At 38.7% G+C, this 16109-nt stretch overlaps 2 protein-coding genes across 6 annotated transcripts in view; one reads left to right on the top strand and one right to left on the bottom strand.

The window, feature by feature from the left end:
• CMSS1 (cms1 ribosomal small subunit homolog) overlaps positions 1 to 16109 on the top strand; it is a 333561-nt gene that overhangs the window by 166254 nt on the left and 151198 nt on the right. The window lies entirely within an intron of this gene.
• FILIP1L (filamin A interacting protein 1 like) overlaps positions 1 to 16109 on the bottom strand; it is a 264565-nt gene that overhangs the window by 156134 nt on the left and 92322 nt on the right. The gene's annotated exons all lie outside the window — the stretch shown is intronic.

The following is a 16109-nucleotide window of genomic DNA, read 5'->3' as shown; positions in this document are numbered from 1 at the left end:
GTGGTGATGGGTATGGGCCCAAGAACTCAAGCAGAGGTAGGAGGAGAATGGTTCTTCCTCTACTTAACTGTTTCTTAGCAGGGGACACTTTTGCCCTCCAGAGGACATCTGGCAATGTCTGGCAATAATTTTGGTTGTCACAACTAGGATTGGGTGGTGCTGTGGCATCTAGTGAGTAGAGGCCAGGGATGCTCCTAAGCATCCTACAATGCAGAGGACAGTCCCATACAAAGAAGAATTATCCACTCCAAAATGTCTCTAGTGCCAAGGTTGAGAAACTCTGATCTAGTTGGGAGAGCAAGAATATGCTGGAAGATTGTACAGAGAAATATTTAGGTGCAACAGATTTAAACTAAAGAAGCTTGAACCCTATGGCCTTAATCTTATTAAAACAGAAAGCCACATGTCTGACAAAACTAACAATTCTGTTATTAACATGATCCAAGAGTCAGAATTAGTATTAGTTTAGCACAGCCTTGAGACCTCAGTTATTCTCTTCATGGGTACATGTAATAAAAGTATTTTGAAATTCCATTTTAAATTGCCTGCATATGTCCAATGAGCAAGTCAGCAAAAATGCTTTTGTTAACTTAAAAATAACACTCTAGCAGTAAACATTTCATTAACTTGATCTGGCAAATAATAATGCACATAGTTTTAAAACAGAGCTGTCAATTTCTCATCCTGTTGGATTCTTAAAAGGTTTCGAGGGTAGTATTCTTCTAGGCCATTATTCTGTTTCTGAGGAATATATTTTGCTGGTCAAAATAAAGTAAAAAAAGAGCTGGTACACCAGAATGCAAAGATGAGCTGTAATTTCGTCTTTTGTCAATGCATGTTCATAATAATCAAGTAATAGTTTATACTATTGTTCTATTTCAACAACTTTTTTATTCCTATAATAAATGAAAAAAACTTAAAGCATTGTTATGAGATTGTTGATTTTAATCTAAACTACATACCTTTTTTTAAGAAAGTCTGAAATTTCAATCTTCTGAGTTTCTCTTATAAGAGAAACTTTTAAAAGCCGTTTCTATTTTTTACTTCAATTCTGACTAAATGGTACAAACAAACAAAAATAACCCTTTCTACTTGCTTTCTCTAAATGTGGAAAAGTGGAATTGTCTGGATTGGCTCTATACTTTTTACAAAACCTCCTGTTATGATAACACTTTAACTCCCACATTGACCAGTTGTTCTTAGGGTTAGTTCTTCCATTCAGTGATATGTGCCTTGGTCCTATATCTGGAAGTTGCCTTCATTCTCCTGGCTTCTATCTTGATTTCTGTTAAAACTTGTTTCAGAGTAACAAGTCATTGGAAACTTTGTGCTTCCAAATTGCTGTATGGAATTGTTAGAAATGTGATGTAACTGTGTTTATACCTTAACAGCAGGTACATCTCATGGACTACAAAGGAAAAATTAGGGGTGATTTTTTTTCAACAAATTCTTCAATCTAACAGAGTAATGTTTACATAATGATCCCCAGTTCATAGAGCATTTTCATATACATTATGTTGTTTGGATCTAGCAACAACTGTGAAGTGAATAGTGTTATTATACTCTTCTTGGAGATAAATAAACTGTTAATTTAAGCAAGGCTTATGGCTCGGAAACTCACAAAGTCCAAAATGAGCCTCTGGAAATTAACAGCCAGGTGTTCTGATTCCTGCCATATGGGCTCCAGTCCTGAGTTCTGCTCTGCTTTCTCAGGGACTCCTGACCCTGTGTCTAGGACTCTAGGTAATTAAATAGGGGGTTGGGGGAGTGGGCAGAGGAGAGAAACAGGGGGAAATCCCCTGCACAAGGAGACCATCTCTTCCTATCTAAGGAGTATAACCTATATATTCCTATTTCTTCTGGAGCCCCAGTACTGCAGCACTTCCATCTTGGCCAGTTTTTCCAGTTGACTCCAGCTCCTCAACTCCACTCCTTGGTCCAAGCTGTGACCCTGTTTTCTTAGTCCTCCTGTTCCTGCAAGCTACTCTGCCTTTATAATGAACTGTTTTTTAAATTGTGGAATTGTTACATTCGAAGCAGTTTTTTAAAAAATACTCATCAATTTAGTCTCCTTAATACATTTCCTGCAGAAAATCATCTAAGGTGCAAAGATTAAGGTAATCATGTTTTAATTTACTAATATGTTATTGATATGTTAGTATTAAAAGTTCGGCATTAATGTAATAGGAAGGAAAGTGCGAATAACAAACTTATTCAGACTGATTTTACCAAAACTCATTACTATATGTAGTCAATGTTAAGATTTCAGATACATAAAGAGACTGGAGTATTTCTTCCTTTAGTTCTAAAATATCCGGTACCTGCTTGCTAGTGAAAGAATGAATTATACCCAACAAGAGCAATAATGCCAGTGTTTTATTTCTGAATGTAATATTAAGAAAGCTGAGGCTTAAAATCCCCAAAATGATTATTTTTGCAGTTCTTTATTTGCATTTGGTGCATTTGTATGTGAAGAGAAATATATTGAACTCATATTTTCTGAGTTGCCATTATATGCCAGATACTATTTTAAGCCCTAGAAATCCAGTGACGAACAAGTCAGAAAATGCCAGCTGTAACGGCATTTCCACTGGGAGGTGGGGAAGGTGGTCAAGAGAGGATAGAAAGGCAAAGACAGAAATAGACAGTGTGTTCCCATATCAGGACTTGAACCTGCAACCACAGCTGAACCACAGAATATCAGAGGACTTACATTGATTCATTCATCTACCTGTTCACTGTCCCACCAGAATACAATGAGAGTCTGTTAACCATCATCAGAACCGGGGAGATAACAAGGGGAACAGTGAGTGTTCTGCCCTGCCAATCCCTACCACACTTCTCAGCTTAAAATGAGATCAATAAATATTTAGCGAACACCTATTATGTGCCCCTATAGGTTTTCACTACTGGTTACAGTTTGAATTACAGCAGAGCCTTTTAGAAATAGCAGTGCTAATGCACCCCCTAAAAACCAATTAAATCAGAATCTGAGGGGTGATATCCTGGCATCAGTTATTTCTCCAAAGCTTCCTAGTGTGATTATGTTTTACAGCCAGCATTGAAAACCCATTTCCAATCAAGTCCTCAAGGACAGAAAAAAAAAGGAAAACATAAGAAGAAAAATCCACCCATGTTTGTAAAAGATAGTACCTTTCTGAAATTCCATAAAGAAAGGGGGTGAAGCAAATACTTAATTTCTCTTCATGTTTTTATCCAGTACATAAATATTTGACTCCTGTGAGTAGAAGGGAGTTGGAAAAAGTATAAGACATGCCCCTCCCCTCAAGGAGCTTAAACTTTGGTTACAAATAAAAGGCAGAGGGCCTAGAGAATTGAAAATATAGCAGTGCTCAAGAATTATCTCCAAATGGCAAAAGGCACACGTAATCTGGTTTATGATTTCCCGTAAGGGCAAAGGACACTAGAGAGTTCGGAGCTTTTCTGATGCAAAACCCAAGAAAATCATTCACCTCAACATTAACACTCAATAAAACAATTAATGTACTCATTAGTTTTGCAGGGGAATATTCTTGATCATTTACAAGTAAGCTACCCATGTCTTATTTAAAGAGAAGATGTTCTCATTAGACATAAATGTAGCATTTCAAACTCTGTTATCTTGTGCTATTCTTATTTTATCTTTTCATAAACATTTGTGGATTGTTTCAAAAATATTGTGGAAAATTTGTGAATATTTGCAGGGGTACATGTCTCTCCAAAACCTGAGAACGGTCAGTGAACGTCCCCAATGAGGTTTTTAGAAATAAATAGGAATTTATTGGGGCCTATATTTATACTTATATGCATTTTTATGTTAATTTTTTAATTAGACATTCACCAAACACAGTTTCCAAGGGAAGTAGGATTTGTGGGTGGTTCTACTTTTCTAGGAGAAAAGTGCAGACTTTTCACAATTTTGTAGAGCTTAGACAGCTTGTATAGAGCTTTGGTCATCCTCTTATTCCTCTCATCTCCCAATGCCTTTTGATCTTATAACTTACTGAGATTTCTTTGGGCTAATTAAAGAGAGTTGAAACTCAATGTTGTTAATCTTCCCAATGATCACTTGACATCCCATTTCCAGGGAAAGAAGGGTTCCTTCTCCTGCCCAAGGTGAGTTCACTTCATTTATAATTTGTATTCTTAATTCCATAAATGCTGTCAATTCTAAGAGACTTCAAGTTTGCCCTCTCACCTATGTAGATCTTCAGGCTCCCCTTTTCTCTCCACCATCCACTCAACCTAAAATCATGCTAAGACTTTTTCATCTAAGCAAGGGTAGGGTTGAGGAGAAGGCTCCCTCATCCTCCCTCCACCTCCTCATACCCAGTCTCTCTTCCAGCTCCTTCCCTGAATCTGCCCTCTTCTTTCTCCACTGACTTGTTCCCTGTCCACCTCCTATTCATTCCTCAGCCCACACTTGGGCTCTCACCACACAGGTCACCTCCAACATCCTTGTAGTCATACCAGTGGGCACTTTCCACCCTCATTTATCTTACTTCACCTGCCAGCATTTAACACTGTAGACCACTCTGTCTGCCTTGAATTAATTCTTCTCTTGCTTTCTGTGACCCCTTTTGGTCCTGTTTTTTTCCGTACTCCTATGACTGCTTTTTCTCAAGCCCCTTTGATGGGTCATCTTCTGTCCATCTCATAAATGTCTATAGTTCCCAGGGTTTTATTCCCACCTCTCTTGCTCTTCCTTTTGTTCCCGGATAATCTTGTTCATGTTTGACTTCAGCTAGTGATATGTTGGAGCCAGTTCCTAAGAACCAGTTGTGCAAATCTCTTCTCAACTTTTTGTTCAATGACGATCATATTAATAGCTTGAAATTGGCCAAGATGGGAGTATTTATGCCACAGAAATAGGCAAATGCTACAAATCGGGTAGGGGTGGGGAGTTTTGTTTTATTTTCTGAGAGCTAGTTTTACAGCACACCACTGGCTTCAGCAATGACGTATATGCTGCCAATTTCCAAACCTGTGTCTCATACTTTTTGAGCTGCAGCCATTATTTCCAGCTGATTTCTGGCCAGCTCCTCTTGAATACCCAAATGGAACTCATTATCTTCTCCCAAACCAGCGCTCTCCTGCACTAGTCCATGCTTTGGCTAATGGCCCCACCATTCTCCTGTCATCCTTGCAGAAAGCCAAAACCTCTCTCTCTCTAGACCACTGTATCTAATTGATAGGTATGTGTATGTCTACACCATGTTTCACAAAAATCTAAGTTAGCTCAACGATATATATAATAGGACAGGACAGATTAATTTCTCTCACAGTGGTAGTAAAGGAGGGGATCTGGGCAAAAGAGAAATAAGCACAAGAAAAATAGATGAACTCAGAAGTGAGATAGGTACACAAAACACATGCCATGATGTCCAGCCAGCTACGTCCTGCCAATTAGTTCAACATCCTGAATTGCTCTGGATTCTTCTTTGCCAGCAATGCAATATGACAGCCTCCCTATTCGCCCTCCCTGCCCCCAGATTTACTGCTTTCTCACCCTCCCATTCACTTCCCACAATGCTTCCAGAGAGGTGATTCTTAAAACACAATCTGATTCTATCATACCATCTTTACCTTCAGCTTAGAAACTTTCAGTAGTTCACTGCTTTTGGAACAAAGTCCAAAGCATACCCAGAGGAAACTTCCACCTTTGGAGAACATTTCATCCTTTAAGACTTATCTTGGATATCACTCCTCTATGAAGCCTTCCCTGGCTCCCATTGGTACTTCTTCCACTATATGTGTATATCTATATCATAAAATATATGATTTGATCAAATATATGTACATTTGATTCCATTTGCAGTTGTTGAATGCCTCCTTTATGCCATGAATTATATTTGGTATTGAGGATACAGAGTAAGACAGTCTTTGTTTTTAAGGACCTCTAGTTGAGAAGAGACAGTTAAGCAAATTGTAAAAAGTGTGATAAACTCTACACTGTAGAAGAGAAGCAAGGTGCAGAAATAACAAGGAGGAAGAAAAGGAACATTGTCTTACAGCACATATCACAATCTATTGTGATTATTACTTTTGTTTCCCACTAGAGTGGAAGGCATGTATATATCATGCCCCACAGTGGGAAGTACAAAGTAGGTGTCATTGGTAGATGTTGGATGGCTGGATGCTGGATGGATAGGTGAATGAAAGGAAATTGCAACAACTGCCCAAAATTATTTAGAAGATTATCAACAAATTCCAGTGATCCTTATTTTCCTTGTCATCTGTTACCAACTTTATTTAGAGTTGAGTGAATGGGGGTATATGGATATGAGAACATGTATATTCTTACACTATATAGGCTAAATCTTTGCCATGGGAACTTCTTTTTGTGGTTCAGCCAGGTTTGAATCTGTTAGCCTTCAGGGAGGAACTGAGAGCCTAGCCTTTTCAGTCAGCCCTCTGCTAAATACATCAAAGAAGTCTGTCACTTGATGGTTCATTTGCTTTATAGCTTGCCAGAGGCTCAGGCAAAAGGTCCCAATTAAAAGATCTGTGTGTTTCTTTGGTCTCTTGCTCAACGGTGAGGGGAGAATCCTCAGGGCTTCAACATGTCACCGAACAATGCATCCAGTTAATCTTACTAGATTAAAACAAAACAAAACAAAAAAAGCCCCACACTGCTCTAAAACTTAGTAGTTCAGTTTCACCCATAGTCTTATTCCCTCTAATCTCTGAAGGCCTCTATTCATGCTAATATAAAAGTGTCTAGACTGTAGAATAGTGGTTCGCAATCCTAGCTTTAAAAAAAAAAAAGGAAAGAAAAAGCAATACTGGACTCCACCTCCAGAGAGTCACTGACCTGTGGCAGGGCCCAAGCATCAGTATTTTTGAAAGTGCTCCAGTTAATGTTAATGTTTAGCCAGGATTTGAAAACACTGGCCTAAAGTAAAGATAAAGACCAGAGAACCTTACACTTAGCCTGGAATTCACTTCACATGACTGCCTCCGTCTTACCTTTCAGGTCTGTACCTAAACGTCAGCTTCTCAGTGGGCCTCTCCCATTCCCCTGTGGCTCAGAGCATTTACAACAATCTGAAAATAACTTGTGTATTTATGGGTTTTTTTGTTTTTTTATCTGTCTCTCCTACTAGGTTAGGAACTTCATGAGATATTTATTGGCATCTGCTGTTGAGTGAATGTGAGCTTTAGGTCTAGGAGTATGTAAACTGCTGTGAGGCTGACTCAATGAAGGGGAGAAGGAGCTGGAAGACAGAGTAAAAGCCTGTGAAAGATTGAAGGCAAGAAATGCTGTACTTAGAGTAACAGATGGGCTTCAGTAGATGATTCAAGTCAAGAAATAGTTCTAAATTGCAGTGCCAGAGATTGCCTACCCTTACCACTTCTTTACAAAAGAAAAACAAAACACTTTTTTATTCACTAAGTAATTCATGCTTGTTAAAAAATTCAGGCAACATTGCTAAAAGTGAAACTTCTAATCTCCCTTCTCCAGGAGTAACCATTGTTTATAGTTTCATGTTTATCATTTAAAGTATATTATAATGTCTACACAAATAATATACAGGCTGGCTAAAACAGATTTGAACATTTTCAAAAATGTATTACTTGGTAACTATGATGTATATAAACATGTAGTCAAAGCCTGGAGTTGCCCTCTGGCAAGACACCTGTAAGGGTAACTTGATTTAGTGCAACTACAATTTCATTAAAAAAAAAAAAACAAAAAAAAAACCTAGTTGCTGAGTGGTACATTTTTTAAACTGTCTAATTTCTGTTGAATCACCTTGTATTTTACACACACACTTTACAAAAATGAGTTTTATTGTACCTACTATTAATGAAGGTTAGTTATTTTAGAAGTTAGTTTTCCTCCCAAAATTGAGGCTTAGATTTAAATTGTTGTTAAGTGGTGATAAGTTTGATAGTGCATTCTTAGTTTATCACAATTTAGGTATTTGAAAACATACTAGTTCAGGGGTCAGCAAACTATGCAAGCCGAATTTAACCCTTCACCTGCTTTATAAATAACAAGCTGTGCTCATTCATTTACACATTGCCTATAGCTCCTTCTGTGCTGTAATGGTAGAGGTGACTATTTGTGACAGAAACCATATAGCCGACAAGATCTAAAATATTTACTCTCTGGTTCTTTGGGGGAAAAGGAAAAAGTTGGCTGATTTCTGCACTAGTTGATCAAAAAGATTATCCTATCAGTAAACAATCAGAATAAACCACCTGAGCCCTGTGTATAAGAATGTGCTGATGGTTCTGGGGTTTTACTTTTCTAGGTAAAGAAATATGTCCGTTTGCTTTTTGCAGCAAGGAAGTCTGCCAGAGCCTTGGTAAGTGATGGATAGGGAAGGAGTGGTGAGGCATGTTCCATCTAGCTGGGTCCTGTCTCCTGTCAGGCAGGTCACATCTTCTCCCTTTATATTCTCTCCCTTCCCAAGGGGAGCAGTACTTGTTACAGATGTGGCTAGGGTTTTCAGAATACCTGTAGGTTGGATCCTTTGAATTTAAACCAGTCTGCCCTGTCTTTGCTGCCAAGCTTCATAAATCATTTGACTGAACAATTAAAGGGCTGGGCGCTTTGTTGAATGCTGCTCCAGGTGCAGTGGGGTGGCTCCCCTGCCCCAGCCACTCGGCCTGCAGGGTAGGGGACCCCACACAGTGTCAGCTGTGAGGGAGGCACTACAAGACCTTTGGTTTTCATCTCCACTGAGCTTGTCTCTTTTCTCCAATCCCAAGTTTTGTTGGAAGTTCCCCTTTTTGGAGATTCCATCAGAAATCTTCCAGTGATAGGTCTTGAAGCGTTTGCATTAGCCAGCTTGGAAAGATGTGGTGCCATGACAGGTGGAAAGCATTATGCTGGGAGAGGCTTGCCAGGAGCCAACCACTTCCTCTTTGCTGTGGATTGATCTCTAATAAGTGCCTCCTTCCTCTGGAGCTGGTGGTGTGTAAACTCACAAGCTGATAACTCTTGGGTAAGTTGTGTACACGCTGGCTCTGCATTTGGTTTAGAGTTAGGGTTGCAATGTCACTCTTAAGTTATAAATTATTCGGTGGTTAGAGTGCCCTTTTTGTATTCCTTTTCCTTTTTTCATCCCTTGTGGTTCCTTGTTGTTCAAACCATTGCCCCTACAGAAAATACGTGTTAATACATTGTATCCCCTGATGAGCATTTGCTTTTAAGCTTCTATGATTTAGACTAGAATATCCCTATAACCTCAGGTATGAACATTCACATTTTCTAAAACCATCGGTTGCTACCTGCCACTTTCTCCTTGCTTTAACAAGATTTGTATACAGCTCCACACTCTCTCAGTGATTCAGAGTTTGACTGGAGGTAGCCAAGTATCTGAATGACCTATATAGCTGAGGATAAAGCTGACTTATACAGCTAAGTGTTTATCTGCCCATTGTATGGGTGTGATTGCCCTGAATTTTTAATGATGAAATTATGGAACTGGGAGGAACCTTGAAGATCATCTAATTGTACAGACATGGAAAGGGCCTATAGACCTGGAGTGACATGTCCAAAATGTTGAAGCCTAGTCCTTTAGGCCTTCAGACCTGATGATTTACTCTGTAGTTATGCATCCCACCCATAAGACTTCACCCCTAAAGCATGATTTAAACAAAAGGAAATACCAGAAACTTTAGTTTGGGTTCTCGTTGCTTTCTCTGATGAGTATGTGTGTGTTCTAAGTCTCTCTTTGCTGTCTGCAAATCAGACATTCTTGCTAGGTTGCATCAGTGTCCAGGCGACATGATTGATGAAGAAAGGGCAAAGGAGGGATGACGTAATGGCTCATGCTGCGTTTACCTGCGAATTATCTCTAGCTGTATACTGCTCGGTGTCTGTGTGACTCATGTGCTGAGGCGCTGCCATCCCTGTTATGCAGCACTGTGGCCTCACACTTACCTCATCCTATGTTTCTCTCCTTTTCTTGCCAAATCTGATTAGAAGCACTTTTGTTTTGAGCCCATATTTATGAAGCCATAAGTGAACTTTGTACCATTGACTATATGAAGAAAATTAAAGAATGTTAGAATAGGCAAATTATATGTTGACTTGGTCAAATCAGATGGCTATCTCTCTCAACTTGGTTCATTAAATACTTACATAGGACCTATGATGATGCTGATAGTTTTCTTCCTCACATGGCTATTTTGTCTCAGTTTCAGTTTAACAAATTCGCAGCAAACAAACCTGTAGCAAGTGCCTGCCTACCTGTGTCAGTGACTATGGTACATGCTTTCACATGCACTTTTTCTTGTAAACCTCAAAGCAGTTACTACTTGTACTCATTTTAAAGGTGAGAACACTGGCCCAGTTCACCTAGCTAATATGTGTTAGAAGTGGGATTGGAATCCCCGTTACAAATGTCTTTGATTTATATAATCAAGATTTTTTTTGTAAGAAAAATGTCCAGTTTTCTCTAGTTGATATTAATACTTGATCTAGCATCTGTCTCTGTTCTTTTTTTATCCTTGGGATACTAGAAGTCAAGAGAATAGTCATATGTGTAATTATTGAACAATAATCACTCAAGTTTTTGGTGGAGTTTTGTCATACAAACACAAAGTTTGCATGAATTCAGCTTTAACTGCTCAGCAAACAAATATAAAAAGAGAATGAATAATAATTTACATTGTGCAGGCGAGTCTATTAAGGTTATAAGTTATGTTCAATGAGTCTATGCCGAGGAGTGAACCTGAGATAGGAGATGTGTATTGTTTTTTCTCAGTTCATGTCTATTCCCATGTTCTCTCTCAGGGTAAGTATCTTGCCTTGCTCAATGTCCTGTTTTGTGCAAGCTACATCCTAAATTCAAGCCAACTATTCCATCTTGTAGTCAGCCAAAGCCACAGTAATCTACACCAATGCTAGAAGAAAACCTACCTGAGTTGGACCTACTGAGAGACAGTATGTTGGTTTCCAGCATGGGGCCTTCCTAGGGGATGTTCCAGGTAATTTTGGCACAACTTAGCTTTTTTCCTTACATATTCTTTAAAAAACCTAAACCCCAAGTAAAATGCAACTCCTGTAGGTTGCTATTGGCTTGCATATTATTAGGCAGGGAATTCTCATTTACACTGAACTGAAACTGTCTTGGGCTCAACAACATTGTACATATTGGTGGCTAAGCATATCTTCCATTTTCTGTGTGTGGTGCCAGGTTAGAAGGATTAATACTAAGCAGATCAAACGCTCACTCTGTCCATAAGAGAAATGTATTTTCACTGAAACCAAGGAGGAGAACAAACAGAAGGAAAATTGTGATGAAGTCACTCAACAAAGTGGTAGAGAGAGGGGATTAAGAAAACCCCACTGAATTTAGCCACTGGTGACCTTTGAGAGAATAGCTGTGATCAATCAAGATACAAGGAGTTAAACATCATCTAGTGTTAAGTCAGAGTAGTCAGCAGGATATGAATCCAGGAATGGCTCAGCAGGAAGACAGGGCACAGGGACACAGAACTGAGGTACCAGGACCAGGGCTGGGTGATGGTGGTACATAAACAATAGGATTTGGAGGTTAAAAGCAGAAGCACACGGTGCCATCCAGAAGAATTCTGACTTCTGCACTTATCTGACATTCCCCCATGGTTCTGGTGGGGAAGAACCAGCCTCTGAGGGAGTAGAGGCAGGAGAGTCATTGGTGTCTGTTGGCAAGTAGCTTCTCAGAGCCTCATACCCATTGCACATTGGTTTTCATACGGTTACTTTTCTAAGTAGTTAGGTTCAAATTTGCGTGCGATTGGGGAAATCAAAACTAGCTCTGCAACGCTGTCATTGGTTTAGGGAAGAGGTTGCCAGAATGCAGTATACATAACTGGAGAGCCAGTAAAGGTTCAACTCTCATGAATAGAAAACCAACTCATTCATCACACCAAACCTTATCATAGTTAAGGAAGTGAAGTTAAAACCAGGGCACCTCCCTTTCTTTCCTGTGTTTGTGTAGCTAATAGCACCTTGCATTGTTAAAAGTGAAATCTTGCTGATAACTTTTTTTTTTCTCGGATTGCTCACTTTGTTTTTTTTTACTCACTATTCTCTGTGGACTACAGGAGACCGCTTGGCTGCTGTCACTAAGAAACAGACTGCCTTCAAAAAGCTGAAGCTGGAAGACTAGGGTACTCCAACTAGGACAGGGTCACACACTGTATGTGTATATTATATATGTAGATTCCAGACCAACTAAATGTAAATCCATGATCAGATGTGGCTCAAGAATATGCATATTAATAAGTTCCTCTGAGGATTCTTATGAAGCTAAAATTTAAGAACCACTGGTCTAGGAGATGTATGTGTGGTATAATAAACCAAATTCTAGAAAAGTAACATTTTAACAAACCAAATTCTCGTTATTCTGAAGTTGAATTTTATTAATATAAAAATATGCCCAGGCTTATTTGTTTCAATGCAAATGTATAAACCTCTTTGAAACTCTTAGGAGAAAAATTTTAATACAAGGTATATGCGGAATGTTAGCAGCAGTAGTAAGTTAAACACACTTGGGATATGAGGATAAGGAGATTGTTGTGAATTCAGAAAGACTGTATGTTTTGTGACATTTCTATCATTTCCCAAGAAGAGAAAGAGGTGAAAGGAGGGGAAAACACAGAGAGAAGGCTTCCTTGGCTTTGAAAATCCTAATTCTTTGTTCTTGCCTCCAAAGTGCAGCTGCTTCCTACTCACAGGCCCTTTGCCACAAGCCAGCTGTGTCCCATTTATTCCCACCTTCAATACTGCCTTTTCAGCCCATATACATCAGAACTAGAATGGAGAAGAGTAGAAAAGAAAAAAGCAATTTGATAGGAAATATAATTGAAGTTTTATAGCAAAGAGGGAAGCAAGTCTTCTAGTTTCTAAAAAGAGCTAAAGTCATAACCAGAAAGCCCTTAGCTGTAACTCTTTCGGTAAAACCATTTGTTGTAATTACAAACTGTATGGGATTAGGTATATTGGGGAAATGCTAGGGGTAGGGTAGTAAGAGAGGCTGGCTCCATCTGATTCCACTGCCCCTGTTGAGATAACCTCAGAAACTAACCCAAACTAATCTCTTCCTCAGCCCTCATCTGTTATTTGGCTCTGTTTAAATTTTATCTTGTTGTCTTTGAATTATTTCCTTTGTGTAAGTCATTTCTCAAAATAATCTCTAAATTTCTTGTGTTAGGAACTGTTACATACTTCCTTTGGGAACACTCATCAGCACACTTCTTTCCTCCTTCCCCATAATCATCATCACTACTACCCACAGTGATAAACTTCAGTCCCTCCTTTCATTTGTTTTCATGAGGTGATCATCTATAATTTTCTGCTCTAAAGCCTCCTTTAAAACATTATATTTCTTCTACATAGTCACCAAATCCATTATTCAAATCCCAGATATTTTAGTTTTACCCTTATAATTTTATATTATTAAAACTCAGCTTTGGAATGAGGAGAATTCAGCTTGTTTATCTTACATCGTCTCTTCCCGTAAGAAAATTCCAACTTCGGAAGCACTCAGCCCTTAGCGTAGTAACTCCTAGAATTTGCTACTTCAGTGAAGATATTGAACCTAAGGGCAGATGTTCCTGTTTTGAATCAGATAACCAAATTAATAATTGCATCATGTCAGCCAGAGTAAGCAAGCATTCTTAATAGGTAGAACCATGATGCATTGTCTTGAGCTGTTTGATCACTAAACCACAGCAAGCTGTTAAAATTAAGCCATCTCTAATGTGCATTGTGAGAGATAAGAAACCAAAAACAAACCTGTTTTAAAGTATTTTTGTTTGGTCTTGTTTTATGTCCTCTTCGTCCAGAACTGGAGCATATTCATCTTTATAACTCTTTCAGTATTTACTGGCTTTCTTAGTGCCTTCACTAGTATTTTTCATGTGGGGCTTACACCATTTTGTGGCCTATAATTTTCCGTAACTTGCTATGTTTCTTGTGTTCTTGGCATTCATTAGCCTATTGTCAGAGATTTGTAATGGGAAGAAAAGGAGAAATCACCTGTTGTTTTCAGCTCTAAAGGCCTTCATTACTTTTCTTATTTTTCTTTTTGTGACCGTGAAAGTCAATAATTTGAGTCTCTCAGATTTAGCCTTTTTATCTTTTGTTCACATTTGACTAGAAGACCATGTAGAGCAGAGTGATGTGTCCACAAAAAAGATTTTTGCCGTGTTCACCGATCCATTTTGTATTAAATATCAAATTCTGAAAATCCATGCATATACATCTCCCACCATAAAAAGGTGGTGCAGTGAGAGAAACCAAATCATGAAGAATGCAAAAGTCCAGTCATGGGAAACCAATAAGAGATCCATTATACAAGACAGAAATGAATTAGGGACAAAATATACTCTCAGTTGGCTGGCTGAGGCACCAGGAGACCTAGAATTGGCCCAGAATATATGCAGATTTTGCCTGGTTACAAGGCCAACCTCCAAAGTGCTTTAAACCTGACAAGTGCTTCACTGAGGGAAGCTGGAATGTTGTATGGGCAAAAAGGGTCTTGTTACTTTGACTGCCACTGTTCTGAATTGTAATATAGGATGGACTGGAATCATTGGGAAAGATTATTAGTTCCCTGGTGATTCCAGGAAGTTGGCAAGAGCCGGCCACTGAGGGAGTAGAGGCACATGTCTGTTGGCATCTATTGGTGAGCAGATTCTCGTGGCCTCCCACCCATTGGTTATTACATAGCATGGGGTTACTAGTTTTCTAAGTAGATAGGTTCTAATTTTCTTGCAATTTTGGAAACTGAGGCCTTCCGGGGGCTTAAGGGTTGCAGCTGATTTCCCTAGCACGACTTTGCATGGGACCTAAATACAGGGTGTTGCCCTTCTCATCTACTAAGTTTGCACAATATTTTCTACCTTCTTAATCTTTGTACTAACAGAATTACAATAAATTGCTGCTGCTCTTGGAGATAATCTCTTTTCTCACATCTGGGTTTAAGTCTTTCAATGAAGCTACTTAAGCAGTAGGGAGGAAAGAGCCTTTCCATAAAGTTAAGGTCTTTTCTGATAGAGGTAACTACTCCACCCCTCCTTCCCAGTTAGATCCCCTGCCAGCAATAGCATAGACTTGAGCTAGTGCCAAATGTTTTAATACCATAAGGACTCACTTGATAAAGGGTATGCATGGCAAAGGAAAAAAACAGTCAGAGTTCCCAAAGTAAAATTTTCCAAGATTTCCATATGAGATGCAGTTAAGGCACCCTTCATCTAATTGTTACCATGTGTTTGCTGTAGTCATTGGTACCCTGCAATTCTCATTCTCCAGCTCTTCTAGAGATTAGAAATTATAGGAAATGCTAGACATGTCAAGATGGAAATCTACTCTAGTCACAGAGATTTGGTCTTTAACAAGAGGTACAATGGCATACACAGGGAACAACTGTGGGATAAATACTGTGGTTGTTCCAAGTAATTATTCATCTTTAGTAGCATTCAGTGTTATACTTCATTGATCAATTAATATTTTGTAAGTGTTTGCCAGCTTTGCTTTCCTTATTGTTTTAAACTCTAGGAAAAGGACTACTGTCTTGCTCTGGTCCTTATACTTTGCATGAAGAACTAGCATAGCCCAGGAAGTGCCAACATGAAATAGTAGTTGGTTAACTAACTAGATGATTCAAAATGATTTCATAGATCTCTGGGCATAGGAGAGATTAATTAATTATTAATACTTACAAAGTACTCAGGCAATTCAGAGATCTGGGACATTTACCTATAAATACAAGAAAGAGGTATTTTTCTCTATTTAACTGATTTTCAGATCTCATAAATGATAGTTTTAGCCTCAAAGTCCACCAAACCTTTACCATAGTTGCTAACGAATAATTAAGTTGACAAGTTTATGATAGACTCAAAAGAAAAGTAAAAGATCTGTGGCCATTAAATATTAGAATGTCCCTGAATGGGAATTCAGATTGAGTGCGGGTGACTGAATTTAGTAAGGCCTATTTTATCTTAACCACTCAAGACTTTGCCTCCTGTTTGAAGAAATTAATGGGTTTTAATCAAATCTGCAGTATTACTTAAGAATATAAGATTCATCTTCAGTTCAGTTTATTTTCCTCTTGTCTTAAAGCAAAATGATGGCTAGTATAAATTTCCACATAATTTCTCTG

Source organism: Camelus dromedarius, chromosome 2, assembly GCF_036321535.1.
Source record: "Camelus dromedarius isolate mCamDro1 chromosome 2, mCamDro1.pat, whole genome shotgun sequence".
Classification (NCBI taxonomy): Eukaryota; Metazoa; Chordata; class Mammalia; order Artiodactyla; family Camelidae; genus Camelus; species Camelus dromedarius.
The sequence above is the reverse complement of the archived record's forward strand: the minus strand, read 5'-3'. Positions and strand labels throughout refer to the sequence as shown.